We start from the raw sequence: 25014 nt of genomic DNA on the forward strand, positions 1-25014 counted from the left end.
GCTCTCAATTTAAAGAGAAGGCACTTGTGACAGTCGTTGGTAGAACAGTGGAAAAAATTAGTGACTCCATAGCTGACGCGATTTGTGGTCCCAATAATTGCAAACCGTACAAAATAAGTTCCTCTGATTTAGTGGCCTTATGAGGCACGGGATGGCTGTCAGATGCAATCGTAAATGCAGCGCAATTTATTTCGCGTCAGTTTCCTGGTCTGTGCAATTATCAGGATGTTCTTCTTGGGGAGAGTTTGAAATTTAAGAAGCGAGACAACTTTATTCAAATTCTGCATATTCCAGGGCATTGGGTTACAGTGACAATTTATGGTGCCCCTACAAACAGTGTTTTTCTGTATGATTCGTTAGACCAGGACATTATGCCAAGTGTAGCAACTCAAGTTAAGAACATAATGAGTCTAGCTTCTAACACTCTCACCATTCACGCTAAGGCAGTACAGCGTCAAGAGAACTTTTATGACTGTGGCGTTTTTGCCATTGCTAATGCATTCACCATTGCATCTGGCGTCGACCCGTGCACCGTTGCTTTTGATAAGACCTTAATGCGCAGGCCTTTAATATCATGTGTTGCAGACAATGAGATGGTGCATTTCCCTATTGCTACAATGCAAGTGCCCAGGGTAAAACCAAAATCAAGTTGCTTTTTTGTTCCAAAGTAATATTACATGTTTAAATCATTAAAAAATCAGTCTTAAACTGAAACCATATAGTTCTATAGCTGCTGATTTGAGACCTTTCTATAGATTCCAACTCTAGGTTATTAATATACTCGGTCATCATCATTAGCATTCTTAGTTCTTCTGCCCAAAAAGGAATTTTAAAATGACAGTCTTTCGTCCACGTTATCCAGTGAGATAACTTTCTGCAGGCGTTATTTATCCAGAAAATAATGCAAACCATTATACTATATGCACCTTGCTTTTAAAAAATAAGCGGTTTGAGGAAAAGTTAATAAATTTTGATGCCTATCGGTCAATAAAAATTAACTGTGTAAATAACGCAGGCCAGAAAGTTATTATTTTTGCGGTATATTTTAGGGACCAAGAGCATCCTAGCATGTTGCAACCTTTTTAGATGTTTAAGTATATAAATGTATGAAACATTTTAAAGGGGCCCTAAAGGCATACTGTTGGTGCACTTGTAGCGCCCTCGTTCAGGCGGCGCGCAAACCGGAGAGCGCGCGATGGCGACAGAAGAAAATAAAGAAGGCGCTAGGCCGTGGCACGTGAAGCCACTGGCTCACGTTCCGGGCTGGCATCGGTTATCGTTCAGGCGTGTCTCTCTTTCGCTCCTGTGGCATAAGCCTACAAGTGGTGACCTCGGACGAAGACAATGACTGGCTCGAATGCACCCTCAACCGAACAAGCCTCACGTCCGCAGGACGTCTCGGCCGTGCAACTGCGTCTCCCATCTTTCTGGCCACAGGACCCGCAAGTTTGGTTTCATCAGGTCGAGGCGCAATTCTCCCCGTACCGCATCGCCTCGGAAACGACACGCTACTACCACGTAGCCTCCGTCCTTCTCCCTGACGTTGCCAGCGAGCTCTCCGACGTCCTTTCCAACCCCTCGGACACTACGCCATATCAGCACCTTAAAACCAAGGTGCTGGAACGATTCATGCCTTTGGAACGCGTCCGCCTACAGCAGCTCCTTGCAGAGGGGGACCATGGCGACAGGCGCCCCTCCCAACTACTGCGCCGAATGCGACAGCTTCTTGGGAAACACGACGTCTCTGCCCACTCAGCGTTGCTTCACGAGCTATTCCTCCAACGCCTTTCTCAGCCAATCCGCCTCGTCCTCGCGGCGGCCGGCGACGTCAATCTCGACCACCTGGCAGAGCTCGCCGATCAGGTTCATGAAGCGACCTCCCCATCTGTCAACGCTGTCTTACCACCAGCAGACACAGCGATTTCGCGCCTTGAGGCCCGCATCGACGAACTCGCCGCCTCCATTGCCGCACTCCGGAGCCCCCTGCAGGAGACTCGTTCGCCTCGTTCCGGTCGTCGAGCTCTTCCACGCACACGAGATGCTCGGAGTCCCAGCCCTCCACCCTTCTGCTGGTACCACCAGCGTTTCCGACACCGCGCCACGAAGTGTACACCCCCATGTTCGTGGCAGGGAAACGCCTGCCGGGATCACTGACGGCGGCGTGTGATCTCCCTTCTCGTCCCAGCCGCCTTTTCATGGTCACGGACCAGCTATCGGGCGCCAGGTTCCTTATAGATACGGGCGCGGAAATTAGCGTTGTGCCCCCGACTAAGGCTGATCGTTCAAAGTCACAGGGGCAAGTGCTTCGTGCTGTCAACGCCTCGTCTATAGCAACGTATGGGCTCCCATCTCTCACCCTCGACTTCGGCCTTCGCTGCATTTTCCGGTGGGTTTTCGTCATCGCAGACGTGGTTCAACCGATCATCGGCTCAGACTTCCTCTCATACTTCGATTTGGACGTCAGCGTGCGGCGGCGCCGCCTCATAGATGGTAAGACTCGGCTCTCCATCTCGGGAGTCCTGTCCGACATCGCTCCAATGGCCATCCGCATGCTGATACCTTCCTCACCGTTCGAAAACATCTTGGCGAGTTTCCCGGAGTTAACTAAACCGTGCAACCTCACTCAGCCGCCTAAACATACGGTGACACACCACATCGTCACTCGGGGTCCACCGGCAGCCGCTCGACCACGCCGCCTGTTCGGAGACCGCCTAGCTATTGCTAAACGGGAGTTTGACCACATGCTGCAGCTCGGCATTATCCGCCCGTCGTCAAGCGCTTGGGCTTCCCCGCTGCATTTGGCGCCAAAGCGTGATCCTGGTGACTGGCGTCCTTGTGGGGACTATCGAGCGTTGAACGCCAAGACTGTCCACGACAGCTATCCTCTACCTCACATCCAGGATTTTACATCGCGCCTCGACGGCTGCACAATTTTCAGCAAAGTGGACCTTGTTAAGGCGTACCACCAGATTCCTGTCGAGCCCGCCGACGTACCTAAGACCTCCATCACGACGCCCTTTGGGTTGTTTGAATACGTGCGGATGCCTTTTGGACTCCGCAATTCGGCTCAAACTTTCCAGCGGTTCATTTCTGAGGTCACACGGGGTCTTCCTGCTGTGTTTGCGTACCTTGACGATGTCCTCATCGCCAGCCGCAAACCTGAAGATCATGAGCACCATCTACGCGCTCTGTTCCAACGTTTTCTCACCCACCGCTATGTCTGGCCCGGAATCAACGGTGATGTGCGCGCTTGGACGCGCATGTGCCTGCCCTGCCAAATGACAAAGGTCTCCCGTCATACTAAGACGCCGCCCCAACCTTTCCTTCCACCCGGCCGTCGTTTCGACCATGTTCATCTAGACACTGTGGGCCCTCTACCAGTGTCTCAGGGGTACCGTTATATATTGAACATGGTCGATCGCTTCACACGCTGGCCAGAGGCTGTTCCAATTCAAGATATTACAGCCGAGACAGTCGCCCACGTTTTCATTTCTACGTGGGTATCCCGTTTTGGCTGTCCTGGCACCGTGACAACAGACCGTGGACGTCAGTTTGAGTCCTCGCTGTTTACTTGCCTTAATCGCATCCTCGGAGCCAGACATTGCCGTACCACGGCTTATCATCCCTGCGCCAACGGCATGGTGGAACGCCTTCACCGACAACTGAAGACCGCCTTGACTACCCGCCTCAATAGAGCCACCTGGGTTGGTGCCTTGCCACTGGTGCTCTTAGGTTTACGAGCTGTCATCCGGGCAGACCTGCAGTGCTCAACAGCAGAGCTGGTGTATGGCACTTCTCTACGGCTTCCGGGAGACTTCTTCACGTCAACGAAGCTACCAGACCAGCCACAGCAATTCCTACAACGCCTCCTCGACTGCGTTCAAGACCTCCGGCCCACTCCACCCAGACCTTCCGAACACAAGACCATATTCGCCCACCCTGATCTGGCAACTGCAACACATGTTTTTGTGCGCCACGACGCGGTCAGACCACCTTTGACACCAGCCTACGACGGACCATTCCGCGTCCTTCACCGCACCCCCAAAACTGCCACTCTACTTCAGAACGGCCGTGAAGAGACAGTCAGCTTGGACCGACTCAAACCGGCGTACCTGGAGACCGCCCTAGAAAGCCTCTCATCTACGACTGATCTTCCGTTGGAATACCCCAAACGGCATGTCACATTCCGACTTCCAGTCTACACGTGGGGCCCTGTAGCGCCCTCGTTCGGGCGGCGCGCAAACCGGAGAGCGCGCGATGGCGACAGAAGAAAATAAAGAAGGCGCTAGGCCGTGGCACGTGAAGCCACGGCTCACGTTCCGGGATGGCATGGGTTATCGTTCAAGCGTGTCTCTCTTTCGCTCCTGTGGCATAAGCCTACGCACTGTTTGTGGTGCACGGTTTGTTCCGTGCTAAGAAAATGCCTTGTTTAAAGAGAAGTTATATATTAAGATGTCAGCATGCTACAACTGGTATTTAAACAACAACTTTCCAAGTAGGTCTTCTTGACATTTTGTCCCTTAGGTGGCGTGAAATACAGTAGTAGCAGGCGTGGTAGAAGGGAAGTTTTGCTATTATGAGCAGACACCAGTCAGTAGCTTCGGAGAAGCTTCTGTAGCAAAGGTAGGTAATTTGAGAGAACTTTCACTGCCCCCCCCCCGTTTTGGGGGGATGATTGAAGCTAGCCATGAGTCTTGTCGGCGGCTCTTAGTTCAAAGAATGAAATAGAAAGAACCAAGCAGTATTTCATACCATATTTGGGCGCACGTTAAAGCACTCCAGGTGGTAGAAATTTCCGGAGCTCTCCACTACGACGTCTCTCATAATCATATGCTGGTTTTGAGATGTTAAACCTTACATATAAAAAAATAAGCATTTCATACCAGATTTTAATGCGCTGAAATCGTCTTTTCTACTGTGGACAGTTTCAGTAATTACTTTTTCTGGGACTCGACTATGTCATTCTATAGAGTTACAGAGTTCGCAGAATATTGCATGGGTGACTCGAGCCTTATCATACATTTACTTCTTTCTTGGTGAATTAAGCCCTGTAGATAATACTGACGTTTAAGCATTATGAAACTTCCACTCATCATTCGAATGGGAGAAATTCTTCGCCTTTAGCGTCCCTTTCAGATGAAGAAAATTTGTTCCTTTGTGATTGAATGCCTGACTTCATTTTCTAAGCTGTGCTATGTCGAAACACATACTTCGGCAAAATGAAAGCTAATGCGGGCAGCTGGTGAAAATTTACTTTTTCAACTGTAAATAAATTTTATGTGATTGTATTACAATGTAAGATGTTCTTAATGCATTAACAAATAGTTCATATTCTGAACATTCCCTAGAAAACAGCATCATTTCTCGTAAAAGTCTAAATGTTTGCTATGGCAAAGTTTGATTCCATTAGGCTGGCTGCAGTTTGAGGCAGCAGTTCAGCATGGCCTGTATTATTTTCATACTGTCTAAGTCTCTGGGCGGAGCCTGACCGCTACAGAGCGCGTTCTCAGGTGGCGGATAGAGAAACGTTCCATGATGTGAAGTTGCACAAAGCTGCTTCATATCATGGTACAGGCAGTTATGCCCGCGGACCAACAGGCTTATAGTCATGGTTTATATTAGTGACAACCATATTTTTGCTGCTGTTAGCGGCCAGTAATTTTTACACATCACCCAAATTTAAGTCAGTGCATATACTTAGACATTGTGATGTGCGTGTAACATCAGTGCAGTGCTCATGTTGGTTACCATTCAAGAGACCATAACAAGGACCTGCTGCCAGCCATCATGTCCTGGTCCTGACCTGCCTTTGGGAGGCTGACTCAGCCGTCTAGGTTGGCGAGCGAGTTCCTGCTTCTGGTCACCAGCCACGATGGTGCAGTGACCAGCCAACATGGTGCATGCATGGGTAGATCTGCCTGATATAAATTGTTAATGCAGGCTTGTTAATACGTCGTGAACTTGCTATAAACAGCACTACAACTAGGCAAAGAAAGAAGAAACAGAAGCTGCAAGAGGCATCCTGTCTCTTGCAGCTCTATCTATCAGATGTTCTGATCTCTCTGCTCACATTTGGAGATTGTTTTCACACTGTGACGGAAGCGCTTCTGTCCATGACTTATGGGTGAATTGGGCTTCTCATCTGCTTCAGCCAACAAGTACACCTGCAAAGAGTGAGTCTGCCACTGTGGATGACACCAGCATTAGAACTACTAGTGACTGTTTTTGTTTCAAATGTTCAGCAGAACTTCATTTAATTACAAAGCTTTGCTTGTCTTAGTAGTTTGGTAATGGGTGCAGTTTCAGTGTGGTTGTTTTGCTTTTATTTAAAATTACTTTCGTTTTAAATGTTTGACATTTGTGTGTGAAAAACTGGCTCATCCTTTCCTGAAACGAGACCCTGCCTCAGTAAAACGATCCTGCATCGCAGGCATGATGGCTGCAACTGCTTCAATGCTGCCCAAGGATGTAGTGTTGATGTTTGAGAGCAGCAGCCATAGGCCGGTAGAAAAAGTGGAAACTATTTAAACTCACTCAAGAAATACGTTTCACCATGTAAACTCACTCGGACTCAAATTCACTGTAACTTAGCTCAACAGAACTAATTGGGACTCGCTAAACTGTTTGTCAACCACTCTCACTCAGGCTCAAACTTACCAACATACTACTCAGTTCGGCACGCTCAGACTCACGATTTGACCAGTGTCTGAGTGAGCCCTATTTAATGAGCAAACAGCATTCACTGGTCGCAATCTAATAAGAATATTTTATGAAATATGCAGCTCACATCAGAAATTTTGCCATGAATGTCCCATGAGTGAGTTTGTGAAGGGAGGTCTTGGCGACCCCCTTATCTCCTAACTTGCGCCTCTGTTCAATAACCGCATGAACGGTTGTGTGTTGACATATGCTTGAACAGACTTGATTAGCAATGTAAACAAATATGACGTCGATAGTTATGCTGATAGGCGGGTATATAGGAACATATGTCAGAAATAAAATGTGGTGCTCACTAAGGCTCACCCAAGGAATACACGTTGAGCTTAGGGCTCACCATCTCAGACTCGCAAATATTTTCCTCACTCGGATTCAAGCTCATTAAAATTTTCCTTAGCCGCACTCACTCTAACTCAAACTCATGTAACATTACTCAGCTGTACTCACTCAAACTCACGACTCGATTATAGTCCAAGTGAGCCTGGCCCCATTAACGTCCAACGTGCCATGCTCGAATCAGCCAATCGCTGATACAATGGCTGTGATGGGTAATTTTTGAGCTTGTAGCGCAATTTATCGAGTGAAAGGAAAGCAATTTTCAGGTGAATTTGAACATTTATTGAGAAATTCTGGCCTCGTGCTGCGCAACAATATTTGGCTCACGTGTTCTCGGGAGTCTTCACTACCGATTGACCGCGTTTTCCGACCATATTTATTAAGCGGTGCAGTGCCCCTTAAACTTTGAAGAGGTTTTGCGGCAGTGCGAATTCCCTTGGATAGGTGCTTTCACGGCATAGCATTCTATGCTGCAGTGAAATCACCTTTACAAAACGTTATGTGCAGATCAATGTTAATTATTTGTTCACTGCAAATACTTCAATATTTTCAATTATTTAAAATCGAGTTGAAGCGAGTTTGAATACAGTACTGTTCCTTCAAATATTCGAAGCATTCGAATATTTGTACAAGCCTGCTTTTTTTAGTTATTATATTTGTCTATTTTGCTATCTCTACGCAATTGGTTTCTTCCCTTCTCTTTGTCTCTTTCTCCTCTTTCTAATGGCTCTCCCATCTTCTTTTTCACTCTCTCCTTTGCATCCTCCCTTGCCTTTCCCACCCCCTATACTATTTAAGGCTATGATTTCTTCTGTCACCGTGCGTAAAGAGCTGAAGAGTTATTATGCTCAGCTTTCAATTGTACGTTCGCTGAATCAAATATTGCCTCGGGTAAGCAAAAAAAAAGTATTCTTGTTTTCTTTTCTTCTGCTGCTAAGAAGTGGTTCATTGTAGATGGGACCCGTCTTCTAAAGCTCCACAGGTTCGGAGGTGCCAGTTACCTTGTTAGTATCCATTAAAATGTTATGACAGTGCAAGGACCAAGTCTGCAATAGACGCTCATTGGCGTACCAGCCAAATGTGGTACGCGTCCAGCAGAAACGCAAGAGGTGTCTGGGTGTGCTGCAGGGAACACGCATCAGCGTTGCTGGGACAGACAGTTCGTGTTTGAGGAGAGGCGCATGCACGAACTGAGGATATGAAAAGCGCGTCGCGTGTGCGCTCAGGGCTCTCTCTGTGGCCTTCTTTACGGCCAGTCCTGTCTCCTGTAAAAGCGCATCTCGACATCTTGTGTTTTTTACACATGTAAATATGTGAATAAATCATGTGTTTCTGTCGTCAAGAAGCCTCTCAAAGGTGTCTCCTTTCCCGGCACCTGGGTGAAAGCCTGTGCCCCTAACCTCGGTCACATCAAGGTGTGCTTCCCAAAAGTATCGCTGTGGTATGTATTGTGTGCTCACAACTGACAACAATGAAGGCATGGCTAAACTTGTTCCTGGTTTATCAACAGCCTTCTTGCAATATGTGCCTGTTTCAAATATATGAGGACTAGGTTTTCTTTTTTTCAAGTCCTAGTTCGTTCGAGATAACACTACAGCGAATTCAAGACGCTCATGTTTGGAAGATTTAGGTAGACTTTCCAGCTGCCCTTTTGCATAGTTGCCACTGCAATTAAGGCATCTGTTTTGGCCCTGTAGCAGCTTTTTTATGCCCCCCCCCACACACATTAAAGACAGCCAAGTCAATTTTGTATGCCACTCACTGTCTGTAGATTGTTGTCTACACAACCTGCTTCAATATTTTTATACTGTTTTCACACTTTGCAGCCACCAGGGTTGCCACCTTTTCTCAAACAAAAAACAGGCCCTTCAACGAGGGAATGAGTGAGAGCCGAGGATACCTGGAGATTAATGTCCAAGAATAGACATTATGTAAGGTCTTTGGCATACAGTGCCAGTTGAAAATAATATTTTTTCCTTGAGTCAAATAAACCTGATATAAACGCAAAAATGGCTCACTAAGCTAACCTACTAGTCTAATTGCTGGCATAAAAATATCCATGTTTAGAATAATGCTTCATTTTCATCACTTAAAAAAGAAAAATTGGGCAACCCTTAAGGTTCGCTTTCAAGAATTGAACACGATAACGATACCCTGGTCCTAGTGTGTACTTCAAGCACTTGGTGCATGAAATCTTTTCGAACTTGGTATGTACTCACTATGTGGTCTGAAGGAAATGTGTGCAGCAAAATGTGTGCGTTTTGTTATGGCTGGCCACCTTTTAACTATGAAGTCCTTAAGATAATCACATGTTCTGATGCCTGATTACAATGCACACTTGTATCAAGAAATATTACTGTGATATTACATATTGAATTGTGAAGGCAGTATACAGGAGACATGTGTTTGCAAAGCCTAACATTATTTTCACAGCATTTTCAGGCAGATGAAGTTATTTTCCTTAATTTCCGAGCAGATGTGTGGCTGTGCGGTAGAACGCCTGCTTGCCATGCAAACGGCCTGGGCTTGATCCTCCCGCAAACTGGGAAATTTTTTATTACTTATTTTATTTGCATCTTTCTTGATTTTTCCGGTTGCTCACAAGGTTCATCACTCACAACCGATGATGCCCACGAGATTTTTAAAACTATCGTGTTAAAACTGGCATAAAAGGGTAACAATGTATGACTGATTGAATAACCTTTTACGGCTTATGCCAAATCACATTGGTGTGATTAAATCCCTAGGTCCTTTGTTAGACTACCAAATGTCATGGCTTTCACTTTTATGTCTGTTTAGGGGTACAGCAATTAACTGGCCAGGAAATGTAAATATATCCTTCTTTATTTGGAAACATGCAGAAGTATGATAAAGTCAAGCTCCCTTTCCCTTGAGTAATCTGAGTTGTATATGTATGTTGAAATGGTGTTTGAAAATCACAGCAGCTGTGCCATTGCACCGCTTCGTGGCAAAAGCTTAGTATCGAGTTCTGGAGAATTTCTGCACGTTGCCTGCTGCAGCTCAGACAATCGTTAATCTGGCTTAAAGTTATATAGTATTTATATTGCATTCTCACTTTCAATTTAGCTTATTATGCAGTTTAACTCACCCTTCGTGAGTTCATCGATATTTTTCACATGATAACAGAAATTTGCTGAACTTCATGCCTAAAGATAGTGTGACACAATCTTCACTAAAATATGGCCATCAATTTATGAAAAAAGTGGGACGCATGTGGCTCATCGACCCATGAAGCATCTTTGAATAAATGGGGCAACGCATGTCACATTGTCTCATAAGGGCACTAAGCTGTAATTCTGCTGCCAAATTTCTTGCCCCAAAAGGCCCAATGAATGCAGTACAGAGGAGCACTTCTAAAAATGTGGGGAAAAAATTGCAGTGAACCTTAATTTCAGATTTTCTACACAATTCTGCGCCTCTGCCTGTGGCATTGAGTCTAGCGGCTCTGTCCTAAGGTCTTCACATACACTTACCCTTTCAGCTTGTGTCTGTCTTGTCGGTAGGTGTCGATAATATTGAAACTCGTCGAAAACAAGGAGAACACAGCAGGCATAGATGAGTGCACGCATTCATATGAAAATAAAGAAAAAGGAGAATATTCATTCACATTTAGTGAAGCTGTGTCTATGCATGTCTTGTCTTGTATCTGCAATGGATAAGGGCGAACATCTCAGTTAAGCCCGCATTTTCGCAAATAATTAAAATTGTGGTAATGAATCATGGCAAGCCACTTCGACGTGTTGTCAGTGTACTGAATGCTGCAAGTGCGTTTACAAATGCTGCATCATATTCATGAACTCTATTCAGGTGTGACATATTTGCTTTTCTCATATATCTTGTATGATTTGATGATCTTGAATATTCGTGTTCTCTTTGACTTCCTGGCTGTATGAAGCAGCAATTTTGCCATATTTTTCCTTTGGCCCGAAATTTTAGCAACAGTGTCTTAGCCACAGCTTTTGGTCTCATTGCATCTCCTCATAATGATAAAAAATATCAAAGAATGTGCTGTTTTGTGACATCCATCAAACATGAGAAAACAGTTATGCATGTATGCTATGTTGTTAGGCTATTCAAGAAACTGCTTCATTTTTCATTCAAGTGCACTTCCACAATGATTTTAGGCAGATATAGTTTTTGCAATTTAGAAAGAAAATCTATAGTTGCATGCAAACATTATCTAAAAAATCTGAACAAAAGAATACCATAAATTTGAAAGTTTAGCTACATGGTACGCAATATGACACCGGCTGAAAAAAAATATTAACAGAATAAAAGATTTTAAGCTCAATGTATCACTGATACCATGCATTGTAAATGTGAAATATACAGTTTCTCAGTTTCTTTAATGTTTCTGCTACACCACAGCTGGAAGGCATTGTACTGATGGCAACGTAAAGTGGCAGAGAAAGTTTTACTGAGGAAAAAGTGGGATGCATTCATCCTATTAACCATCAAATGGTTAAGAAATTGATGCTCAGCAGTGGAGTTTCCTCCACAGCAACAAAAAACCTGCATTGAACCACAGTGCATGCACACACCACCTCTCCAGCATTTAGCTCATGCACTGTGTCATGGCGGAATTCGGTACCAATGCAGTGAACAGCTGTAGGCCGCTGTTTTCAACATGTGTTGCATATAAGACTCGATCAGCAACAACGTTTAGTGAAAACTGTTTCATTGCCTTTTTGGTGTTGCCAATGCGTGATTAGACACTCTGAATTACGAGCTTTCCAGTGACATAAAAGAAATGTACATTAAAAAAATTGGTTGGCCGTAGGAAATAATCAGGCCCTCGAAATCCACAGAACCGTTAAGAAATAGTAAGTATTCATTGGTACAAGCACATTCCTGGAGCTGAGTAGCCAGCTGCGCTACAAAACTTCTCAAGTCTTTTCTTTTAATGTGCCAGGGCGGATGCTGTGTATCATACTGTTGCACAAGTTTTCCTTTTATTTTGGTGTACTTAACATTTTAAAACATTAGTAAACTTTTAAAACATATACAGTTTTGCAAATCATGACTGTTGAATCGGAAACAGCAAAATTAAATTTGGAGTGTTAAATCACCTAACATTTCTACAGATCGCATCACACTTGTCTAAAACAGGCAGCCGACCGCTCCAGTTGCTGTTTTCTGCAAAAATATGTTAATGCTGACGCCGTACGAATATCTAACATGGCATACGGCGTGCTAGGCCTTTGTGCGACAATTTAAGCATGAACAGAAGCATGTAGCTAAGGTGACTTAAAGCCGTCGCTAACAAGAGCCATGCGCTCCGCTGCTCTGGACAAGTGTGATTCCACCTGTACAGCTGCAGTGTTGGCATTTTTTTCGTGCATGAAATTCTCCATGTTAACTTTACATCTGGTCCATGATATAAAAACATGGAAATAAAAAGAATAACAAATAAAACCTTTTAGGTCTGAGTGATAATAGAAGCCAAGCTGCTTGTGTGGCAAGCAGGCGTTCTACCACAAAGCCGTGCCTGCTCAAAAATAATTTTCATGCTTTACAAGTACACGCGTCTTGTATACACGCTTCACAATACAACATGTAATATCGCAGTATTTCATGGTAAAAATGTGCATTGCCACTGGCCATCAGATTGTGTGATTACCATAATGACTTCGTTGTTTAAAGCCAGCCACAAATAACAAAAGGCACAAATGCTACTGGAGTATTCTCTTAGGACCATGTACTGGGTGCATATCAAGTTTAAAAACATTTCATGCACATAGTTGCTCGTGGTTTAAAGCATACTAACCAGTACCTGTATTGCGTGGTCTATCCTGTGTCCCATCTCTGCGCTCTTCGAAGTAACTATGTGTACGTATCAACAAGCTCGCTTAGCCACCATTTAGAAATCCATTACGCAGACTGCAACTATATGCGAAATCCTTACTAGCACAAGCCACTTTAAACATTGATTACGTAGCAATAATCTGCAGTATAAACTTTTCAAGTAACGTTACCCTGCAAAAAGTATGCACTAGGTGGTTGGAGTATGCACTAGGGATAGGATATTACTGTTGTGTTCTACTCAAACCTTGAGGGTCCCCTAATTTTTTTCACCAAACAATTGTAAGATTCATAGATAGTAATGTTCCACAAGCATGGTTTTGTAAGTAATCACCCTATTGGCCTATACGGGAAGAGTAGAGGGGGTGCTGTTAGGAGTGAATTTACAGGCTGTTAAGAGTGTATGGACAAATTTGACAGATTGTTGTGCAAGTATGCAAGCATTAGGACATGACAGTTCAGATTAAATACCTGAAAAAAATCACAGGCAGGGGTCCTGATAGATGTGGACTCTTGAAAGCATTTCATGCTAAGAAAGAAGTGATGTGTCATTGACACATCTGTTGAAACTTGGAAGGTCAGAAAAGTATTTCAAGCGTAGGTATGTGACGTTTCTTGACAGTACATGACTGTGACATTGCACACTTCCATACTCCACATGTGTCTGTTTCCTAACATACTTGCTAGCAAAGCCACAATAGGGTGTTTATCAATTTAATTTTTTTCAAATTTAGTGATTTTTCCAGGTTTTTCACATAGATTAAAAGCAAACTCCATGACCATAATGTCTGCTTGGAAAAATGTGCAGTGGAAAGAACACTTTAGCGGTAAAAAAATAAAATATGAGGCACTCATATAAAACAAATGAACACATTTTGCACACACACTCATAATGGTGTGAGTGTATGTGGTAAATATGAAAAAAATGTGTGTATCTGGTCAAAACAAAACTTGTGACCCAGGCACTGAGGAAATTGGCTGTTTGGTTTTCGGAACAACCAGTACATAACCACACAAAAAAATCAGCTGCAGCTGCAAGTTTGAAGGAGCCTGCGATAGTCCGACAGTGCTGCCAATGCTGCTAGGAAACGTAAAGGTGGCGCTATCTCGCGGCATTCATATAAAACAAGGATGCAACAGCCCGGCCAGTTGGCTTACTGGAGCACATTCTAGTTCATTATAATGGCTATAGCCTGCGGGCCATTTAGGATTGGATTAGATTACCTTGACCTAGACTGCTGTATTTACTAATGATTTGCATCCCCGTTTCATTTGTACATGTCTAAAATATACTTTTCAGCAAAAAGGAATACTTACGTATTTTATGCAACCTTGTCTTGACAACGACTAACAACAATGTCGCAACGACGAAACCGTACAGGAAAATTTACTTTATCCTTTCTTTCACCCTCTTTTTTTTTACACAATCCACACATGCTTATTGGTGTTTTATTTCTCTGGGTTCTGACACGTGGAGCACAATGAAAGTACTCAGGCACCTGCAATAAAAGCTGGAGTAGCGTTTGAAGCACTGATGATTGAATATGGGGAGGAAAAAAGGAATCTGTCAGACCGCAACAGCTTCCCCGATTCCATAGGTAAATAAAAGATGCAGAATCGTGAGTTAGGCAAATTGGTGAGTGTTCACCGTAGAATATTTTACAAAGGAATGCGTTAGAAGCAGTCAGAGAGGGTCACAGCGCTGATTTCACAACTGAAATTTATTTGGAAAAGGAAAGAACATATATAGAAAATATTGATTCATCAAAACTGTGCCCATATACACATGTTTTACAACACAGAATGATTCATGTCTTCTTTAAGACCTTATGTTCTTCATCTAGACGAGTGTTACATGAAATACTTATGCACTTGTTGTTAGATCTAATGAAAAATGCGTCGGCTACATCACACATGCGCTAATCAACATGTCAATATTTGATATTTGTTTTCTACAAGTGGGGCACACACAGGGCTGGGCAGCATCGCAATAGTATTTAAGAGATACTTTTGAGTGTCTGTATTGTTGTATCGAGGCACTTTTAAAAATGTATTTAAAAATGTACAATGTTATACTGCTATATTGAATTCCAGTGCAGATATTTTCATTGTGAGGAGTATTGTATACTGCACAATGGGCGCCATTTTTTAAATGTATTTCCTCATGCCAATTGAATGAGTAGTGTTTGTTTTTCTCGCTTTTTTTCACTTTTCTTTTGCAGTGCCCACTTGAAAAACTGGAGCTTATTGCGGAAGCCACAAACCACCCAAAGAATTTGGTGCCGTGTGCCATCTACGATACTTCTTTCTGCAGAGCATTTCTGAAAAACGCCAGCATGACCAAACAGCGATTCAAAAGAGGTCTTTTTGAGTTTCCTTTCGCATTCCTTGTTTTGTCCGTTCTTAATTCTTTCTGCCTTTCCTAAGATGTTTCTAGAAAACACTAAACCTTCAACTGGAAGTTCGTTTGTTAATGGTTCCAGCACTTCGCTTGAACTACGCTCCTTCCAGCATAACTAATACTGTTGCTGTTGATTTCCGGATTTTAGTGTACAATGCGTGTGACTGGTGCTCTCATATGGCATATTTTTTAATTGCAACTGATATCTGTAAATATGTGGTTATTAACAATTATATGCAGTGTAAGCATCCTTTTTAATGCCTTAATGACACTCAGAGAATGGCGAAAATATAATAAATCATTTCATTTGCAAGTTTCAATGTGCTGCACATTTGAAATATTATGCTGCACATAACAAATGTTTGTATAGAGTATAACTATCCCCGACATAGACAAAAGTATTTTAGTATATGTATTCTGGAATACTTTTTTGTCTTTTTGCAAATGTATCTCTGAAATATCCTGTCACATGAATTACAAATTTATCTCAGTATCTGTATTTTATGCTTCCAAACTACGCGTTTCGATATCTGTATTCCAGAATACTTTTTCGGGCATCTCTGCCCAGCCCTGAGCACACATCCACATGTCCTACAACGAGCTGCCAAATCAGACGTGATTTTAGCATCTAATAGCATTAGCTCATGCTCTCTTAAGCGCACGTTTATGTAATGCCCCATTTCACCTAAATATTCGCAGCTGCAAGACAGTGAAATCCCATAAACCACGCCAGTAGTGCAAGGAGCATATCTGTGGACATGACTGGAGACAAATTTGTTCCCTTTCCCTGGCTGCTGACACAATGCTCTATCCACCAAAGTACACACATTATGCACTTTATTACGTGCTGAGAATGACATGTTTATGCAATAACGAGCACCAACATTTTTCAAACCATGTGCTATCCTGTGTATGTATGGGATAACTGCCTGCCTCTTTTTCTTGCTAATTTCTGGTGCACTAGAATCACAATGATAAAACTTCTCTATCTTTGAAATAATTTTTTCCGACAAGGAGCTAATCACGTCACCCGGAAAGCCAGAATTTGCAAGGCGAGCAACTTGTGTATCAAATGCATGCGCCATGAGGTTCTCGCGTAACTTCTGAAGAGCGGCACCCAGCACAGTTGACGCAATGGCTCCCTGTATGGTTTTGAGTGGCCAGAATTAAAATTCAGAATTGGCTTTATGAATCTAGGTTGGTATTGCTATATGTGATCTTTGACAAAAGCCTGTCTTAAATCGAGAAACTGTAGCTCATCAATTTTTTGAAACTCCAAAGTGAAACGCTGACATTTCGTTTTCCTTAACATCTTTCTTTATATTAGCAACCAGTACAGAGCAATTGTTAATGTCCAGTAGAACTAAGAAGTCATGGACATATCAAACAGTGTGTGATGATAACCAATTCAAATGCTTTTGCAGCTGCCCGTCTACATACCCAAGAAAAATATAACTAATTACAGGTATATTCATGATTCAATGCAGATACCAGATTTTTGTACAAAATTATTTCCCTTCCAAGACACAACGGTAGAATTTAGGTGGCCTGCATGAGCTCTAAAAACAATGCAATAGAGATGCCACACAGGCACTGAAACAACAACTCATCATTATCTTCTCTCATGCACTGCTTTATACACATCAAATCTTCACATTGGGGCAAACAATAATATAAATCTTTTACGTCTATACCGAATGCATTACGGCACAAAGAAGGTTGTTCACTTAGTGATAAGATGATAGATTCTGAGTTAGAAATTTTTAGCGGATCACAAGTCTTCAAACGCTCCAAATTTCTTTGAATATACTCTGAAACATTTATTTACCAAGTGTCTTTTTCTGAAATAACACCTCTTAGTGCCAAGATGAATCTTCACTGAAATAAAAACTGAGTTTTTGCCTTTTTGCTTTTTTCACACTTGCCGCTACGCGTTCCTGATTAAGCGTTAGCAACAGGGCATAAACTTATTCGTTCAGTCACCCGCTTTTTGCATAACACTTTTTTTTATTCATATATGCCCTAAAGGCCCATTCAGGCATTACACAGGGGGTTTTAGTTATACAATAAATTTGCAAGTCAGAACATTGTCATTATAAAATTAAAGTGGTAAACAAAGCAAAATACAGTTCTATAGACAACGATGCAAAAGGAAAAACAATTGTGGCAGGAATGAAAACTCAATAAGAGAGACACAGCTATAGTGCAAAAAAATATATATACAGAAAATTGCCATGAAAAAAATTGCCCCCTATCTGCATATTAGACTAAAAATGTCGTCGAAAGACTATTGTATTTCGCCTGAAAAGAGTGAATAGACAGAAATATTTATTTGATGTTTTGCACGAGAAAACTGGTGAATGGGATCCAGGGGGTGTTGCGTGAAACATGAGCGCCATCTGGTGGTAATTTCAGAAAACGAAAGGATGGCCTTTGTTATAACGAACGCACAGCATGCGTGCAATCTTGGAGGCCATATTTTGCAGATTTCAAGATAGGTAGCAGCACAGTATCATCTTAGCAAAGCGTAGGAGACTCGCCTTTTCGTGCAAAGCGTCGCATTGTCAGCTGCAGTGCTTAGAATTACTTCTTTATACCTTTTCTAGTATAAATAAACACAGCGCACAATATCGACGTGTCGATATTGTGCCTCAAATATGCTCAATATTTGCTTTTTATTGACAATCGTACAAGTATGAACGCAGAAACTTGAGCAATACTGGTGGATGCTGTGGATGTGGTCGTACTTGAGCCTTTTTGCTGACAGAGAGACCAAAATTTTTGCGTTGGAGTATCCCAAGCAAGACTATCATCTTTAAGAAAAAAATATATTTACAATGAAAGAAGAGTAAAAATAAGCACATACATGCACTTACAAACTCACACAGATAGGTAAGTCATATGTCCAAGAAAATATTGAATTGGTTTACAAAGGCGGCATGATCAATGAATCAAGCGATGTCGCCCGGCAGTGTGTTCCAGTGATGCGAGGTAATGGTGAGTGTTGATACATAATTGTGCGTGCCAAAAAAGGGTGTATTTTGAATTGGTGATCAATATGTTTCAAAATAATATAAGGTGTGTTTGTGCAAGATTCATGAAGGCACATTTATTATGATAAAATGTATGAAAATTCAACAACAGTGACGACAGTCTGCGTTTTTCAAGAAGTGAGTGTGTAATATCTGTAGTGCTGCAGTTGCGAGAATACTACTTGGTGATAAATCCTGCTGCTTCATTTTATATTGATTCTAGTTAATCAATGAGATATGATTGATGTGGGTTCTAGATGATGGACGCATATTCTATCTTTGAACGGACAAGTGTAGTGTACGCTAGCATTTTAGAGGTATAGTTCACCAAGTAAAGGTTTCTTTTAATAAATCCAAGTGCTTTTGACACCTCACTATTTACGATATCGATGCGCTTATTCTAAGGCAGGTCATGAGATAAATGAATTCCAAGGTATTTAAATAGGGATACTTTTTCAATGGGGAGAGCTTGAATTTTATATCGACTGATTTCTGTTTTATGTGCTCTTGTAAACGACATGGTCTTCGTTTTGGAAGTGTTAATTTGCCATGGTGACACCAAAATGCAAGTTTATTAGGGTCCAACTATAATGACTCGTTAGCTTGGGTGCTGTCAATTTTTCTATAAATGATGTAGTTGTATGTAAATATTTTAATATATGACAAACCATGTCCAATGTCGTTGATATAAATCAGAAACAAAACTGGTCCCATGATTGATCCCTGGGGAACACCAGACTTTGCATGTGAAAGTGAAGATGCATGTCCATTCACATAAATTGATTGGCTGCAGTTGCTCAGAAAATGATTTATTCAGCTTTTTTCCAGACCAGTGGCTACCTTATCATTATACACAGAGCCATCTAGAGTTGAAAAGAAGCCTTCCTTGTCAACAACCAAAACATGCAACTTAGCTTCCAGATGCGTCTCAGACAGCATGAACACCGTTGTGAGGAGTGACAAAGGCAAGCTGAAAAAGCCAGTAGGCTTTTTTTGTGAAGCTAAGTTACGTGTTTTGGTTACCTTCATGCTACCTTCATTTACTTACTCTTCTATGAACATCATGATAAAAATAGTCATGGATTTAATAACACCATCTCAAGGAAATGAAATGAGAAGAGAGTGTGCTACTCTTGAAATATCTGCAATAAGTGCATAACGGAGGACGTTTGCAGCTGCATCACCAATAATAATAATAATAGCAGTAATATTATACAAGGCAAGACATAGCCCAGCAAACCTCTTGTGATGGCAGTTCTAACATAAGCACCTAACTAAAAGGCTTTTCAAGCCAAGCCGAATTTGTGGCCACGACAAATATGCACAAATTTACCGATGTGAGAAATGCTGTGCTTGGAAAGTCAGATATGGTATGTGATCTGTAGAAGGAACATACACTAAAATAGTGCATGTACCAACATGGAAGCTAAGGAATGCTTTAGTCAATGGGAAGAATAAGCTGTCAAGCGGAAATGATCATGATATATGGTGTTTTTTGGCACAAGGGCCATTTGATGGCCAAAGAGCGCCAGTTCATGGGACAAGGAATGTGGACAATGATTGTGATTAGCGGCTGTATAAGGGCCATAAAATTCCTCGCAGTAAGGCATGTAAAAACATACAAGTAATAAAATCATGACCATGCCGTGAAAGGTGTGTGTGGTGCGAATAGATGACAAAAGTTGGTGATAATAAAAGCGATGGTGGATATGTATGGCATTAGCACAAGTGCCTCACTCGTATATACCCTTGCGTCCAAGGGCCGTGAGGCAAGTGCTTTGTGTGTAGCCACCGCAGCGAAAACCTCTCTGGAGAGGTCGTGCTACGGAATGTCCGGGTATATATAAAAGCTATGAATTTCTTTTAAAAACGCTAACAATAATTTATGACTAAAAAGTGGTTTCCTACCGACGAACATTACAGGGTGTAAAGGTATATGTTGTCGGTAGTGTAATGGAAAGTGTTTTCTTAGTGTCCAATTGTTTGCACTGAATTAAAATGTGAAGAACTCTCAGTGCTTCACCACATCTGTCACACAATGGTCGATCGCCATCGGGCAAAAAATATGAGTGTGTCGTGTATGTGTGTCCTATCCTGAGCCTCGTTAATATTACCTCTGTATGACGTGATTTCGATACTGGTGGCCAATGGCGAAGGTGTGGCTTGATAACGTGTAGTTTGTTTTGTAAGTGTCTATCCCACTTGCTCTGCCAGTAGTCCCTGAGCTTTCGTTTGAGAGACGGCTTAAGATCAAGGGCCGGGATTGATATGGGTGTAGTAGTGGTGCTTTCGTGGACGGATGCAGCAAGCTGATCCGCCATTACGTTGCCTAGAATCTCACGGTGCCCTGGCACCCAGCACACTACAACATGTTGGTTGAGTGTGTAGAGCGTGCATAAAATGGAGTAAAGTGAGACGAGGACAGGGTTTTTTTGTTTTTTAAGACTGTGCAGAGCCGTTACCACACTGAGTGAGTCTGTATAAATTACTGCTTTTTGTATTTGTAATTGTTTGATGTGTTTAGCTGCCACAAGTATCGCTTAAGCTTCCGCTGTGAAGATACTTGTGCCTGGATGTAGAGGGCCAGCATCCGAAAAGGATGGGCCGACAGCAGCGTAGGACACAGAGGAGTTGGACATAGAGGCATCTGTAAAGAACTCAGGACGTGTGTATTTGTGTTGAAGTTCCAGGAAGTATGTTCGGATATGAGCAATAGGCGCATGTTTAGTAACATCTAGGAAAGACACAACGCAATCTATAGTATGCCACTGCCACGGTGGCGGGTATGCTACAGGAGCCATTAAACTGTGTTCAAGTGACACTCCAGTGTCCTCAGCTAGACCCTTCAGGCGAACTGAGAAGGGCTGCCTCATCGAAGGCCTGTTTTGAAACAGAATGGAGCTCGACAAATCAATAATAGTAGAGTATGAATGTGCTTCTTGTCTGCTTTCACTTTAAGAAAATAAACAAAGGACATGTAAGTTCTCTGCAGATGAAGCGACCACTCATTTGACTAAACGTAAAGGCTTTCTACGGGGCAGGTGCGAAAAGCACCCGTAGAAAGGCGGATGCCCAAATGGTGCACGGGGTCCAGCATCTTCAAAGCACTTTGAGTCGCAGACTGATAAACAACGGTCCCATAATCTAAGCGGGTGCGAATGAGGCTTCTATACAGGTTCATGAGACATTGCCTGTCACTACCCCACGTAGTACGTGACAACACTTTTATAACATTCATGGCTTTTAAACATTTTGTTTTTAAATACTTGATGTGCGGTACGAAGGTCAACTTGTTGTCCAAGATTAGGCCTAAGAATTTACGCTCCGCATTGACAGACAGACGTTGACCGTTCAGTTCAATGTCAGGTTCTGAGTGCACGCCTCTCTTTCGGGAGAACAAGCCACAGGTGCTTTTTTCTGGGTTCAGCCTGAATCCATTTTCCTCTGCCCATTTGGAGACCTTGTTTAAACCTAACTGAACCTGCCGCTCACACATTGCTAGGTTGCATGACTTAAAGCCAAGCTGGGCGTCATCGACATATGTGGAATAGAACATGTTGCGGGGGATGGACAGGTGTAAGGAATTCATTTGGATAATAAAAAGTGTACAACTAAGTACACCACCTTGCGGTACTCCCGTTTCTTGCACAAATGTTTGGGAGAGAATACTGCCTACACAGACACGGAATTTCCAATTGGACAAGTAACTCTCGATTATGGAAAGCATTCTACCGCGCACACCCAGGTGAAACAAGTCTCTTAATATGCCCAAACGCCATGTTGTGTCATAAGCCTTCTCGATATCAATAAACACAGTAAGGAAGTATTGTTTGTGGACGAAAGCGTCTCGAATCTGTGCCTCGATACGCACCAGATGGTCGGTGGTGGATCTACCCTCTCGAAAGCCACATTGGTATTGGTCAAGCAGATTGTGTGTTTCAAGGAAATATAAAAGTCGGCGGTTTATCATTTTTTCAAAAAGTTTACAAAGGCAGCTGGTTAGTGCAATGGGCCTATAACTTGAAACAGAGGAAGGGTCCTTGCCCTGTTTCAAATTAGGGATAACAATAGCCTCTTTCCAGGAAGCAGGGACGGTGCCAGAAAGCCAGATAGCATTGTATAGAGAGAGTAAAGTTTTTCGTGTTTTGAGCGGCAGGTTTTTCAACATTTTATACGTGACACGGTCGTAGACTGGGGCAGAATTACTGCAAGAGTTTAGTGATGTTTGTAGCTCAGCTAAGTTGAAAGGTTGGTTGTATGCCTCGTCATTTGTGCACTTGTATTCTAGTTTCTGCTTTTCTATCCTTGCTTTATATTTTTGGAAAGATTCAGTATAGTGTGACGAGCAAGACACTTGCTCGTAGAGTGCACCGAGGAAGTTCGCCTGATCTTCCAGGCTGTCACCTTGTGTGTTTACGAGTGGGAGTGAGTGTACTTGTTTTCCTGCTACCCTACGAACCATGTTCCAGACTTTAGCCTCTTGTTTATATGAATTTATCCCTGATAAAATCTTGCGCCAGCTTTCTCTTCTGGCCTGCCGACGCGTTCTCCTGCCTCGAGATTTTATTTTCTTAAAGCTCTCAAAGTTTTCCGCTGTCGGCGAGTTCCGCAGCAACCTCAATGCCCTGTTCTGTTCCTTTCGCGCATACTGACACTCAGTGTTCCACCATGGGACGTGTCGTTTGCCGGGCAGTCCAGATGTTTGTGGAATGCACTTGGCTGCTGCGTCAGTAAGAAAAGCCGTTAAGTACTGCACAGCTTCATCTATGCCTAATCCGCATATGTCAGTCCAACTTAAGTGAGTAATCTTTTGAAATTGTTCCCAGTCGGCTTTGTTTACCAGCCATTTGGGAACATGTGGAGGACATTCATATATTATTGATGTACTCAAAACTAAAGGAAAATGGTCACTTCCATATAGATTATTTATGGCTTTCCACTTAAGTAATGGTACAAGTGAAGGAGATGCGATACTGAGCTCTATGGAAGAGTAAGTTTTTTTGGCAAGGTTATAGTATGTTGCCTCTTTCCTATTCAACAGACAAGCACCAGATGAAATGAGGAATTGTTCAATGAGACGACTTCGTGCATCACAGCAAGAGTCACCCCACCGACCATTATGTGCGTTCAGGTCCCCAAGGACCAGATAAGGTTCAGGTAGTTCGTCTATTAAAGACTGGAATTGAAGTTTTTCAAGACGGTGGTGCGGAGGTATGTACAAAGAACAGACAGTGACAAGTTTGTTTAGAATAACTGCTCCGACAGCCACCGCCTCGAGGGAAGTTTTAAGGGGTAATTGTGTGCATGCTATACCTTGACTAACTATAACCGCTACACCACCGGATGGTGGCATGGCATCATCTCTATCCTTTCGGAAGATTACGTAGTTCCGTAAATAGTTTGTGTTTGTTCGTTTTACGTGTATCTCTTGTACACACAGCACTCTTGGATTGTGTTCATGGAGGAGTTCTTGTAAGTCATCGAGGTTTCGAAGAAGGCCTCGGATGTTCCACTGTAATATTTCTGTCTCCATATTTAAACAAGAGAGATGCTGCTGTGTGTATAAGAGTATCCTGTGTTGGAGTGAGCTTGTTAATTCAGGTGGCAATGACATCCGGCCCCGTTATTGGTTTTTGTTTTTCTTGGCCCGTTCCAAGGAGGTGCGCCGCTCTTTAGGTACCAAGGGTACCGTTGTATCCATTGCCTCCTCAGAGGCACTGGATGCCCGCATATGCGAGCTGGTTGTTTGGATTTTAGGCCTCGCCTGGTGAGGTGAGGCCTTGAGACCAGAGGACCCTGGAGTCTCCGGCCTCAATTTGCTTGGAGGCAGAGTAGACTGAACTACTGCCGCCTTGGGGGCAGGCGCCACAGCCGATGGCTCGCTCTGCGCTGGCCGAAGGGGTGGCGAGGGCTGGTGCGGTGTTGCCCCCTGACGCGCCGCATCAGCATATGTTGTGCCGTAAAATGGCGACACTCTTCGTCTTGCTTCTTTGAATGTGATATTTTCTTTGACTTTAAGAGTGATTATTTCTTTTTCTTTCTTCCAGTTAGGACACGAACGTGAATATACGGCGTGTTCTCCGTCACAATTCACGCAGTGAGGCGTAGTAACACAGTTATCAGATGGGTGGCCGTGACTACCACATCTTGCACAAGTTTCCTGACCCCGGCACTTCTGCGAGCCATGACCAAATCGTTGACATTTATAACACCGTCTTGGATTGGGAATGTAGGGACAGACAGAGAGTTTGATGTAGCCTGTGTCTATAGATGAAGGCAGTGTGCTAGATGCGAAAGTATTAAATGTTTGGTAGATATTTCTTTGTTGTCGCGTCTGATGACGATTCGTTTCACATCCGTGACATTTTGCTCTTTTCACCCTTCAAGCAGTTCCTGTTCAGACATTTCAAGAAGGTCTGCTTCTGAAACAACTCCGCGTGTGGTGTTCATTGATCTATGAGGTGAAACAGATACTGGGATATCACCAAATGCTACGAGACTGCCAAGTTTTTCATAGTGATGTTTTTCAGGCAGCTCAAGGAGAAGGTCTCCGCTAGCCATCTTTGTAACCTTGTATCCTGGGCCAAAGACCTCAGTCAGAGATTTCGCAACAAGAAATGGAGATATGGCTCTGGCTTGTTTAGTTGAATTTTCGCTGTGCACAACATGGATTTTGGAAAGCATTGTCTGGGTTGGCTGAAAATT

Source organism: Rhipicephalus microplus, chromosome 2 (genome assembly GCF_043290135.1).
Source record: "Rhipicephalus microplus isolate Deutch F79 chromosome 2, USDA_Rmic, whole genome shotgun sequence".
Classification (NCBI taxonomy): Eukaryota; Metazoa; Arthropoda; class Arachnida; order Ixodida; family Ixodidae; genus Rhipicephalus; species Rhipicephalus microplus.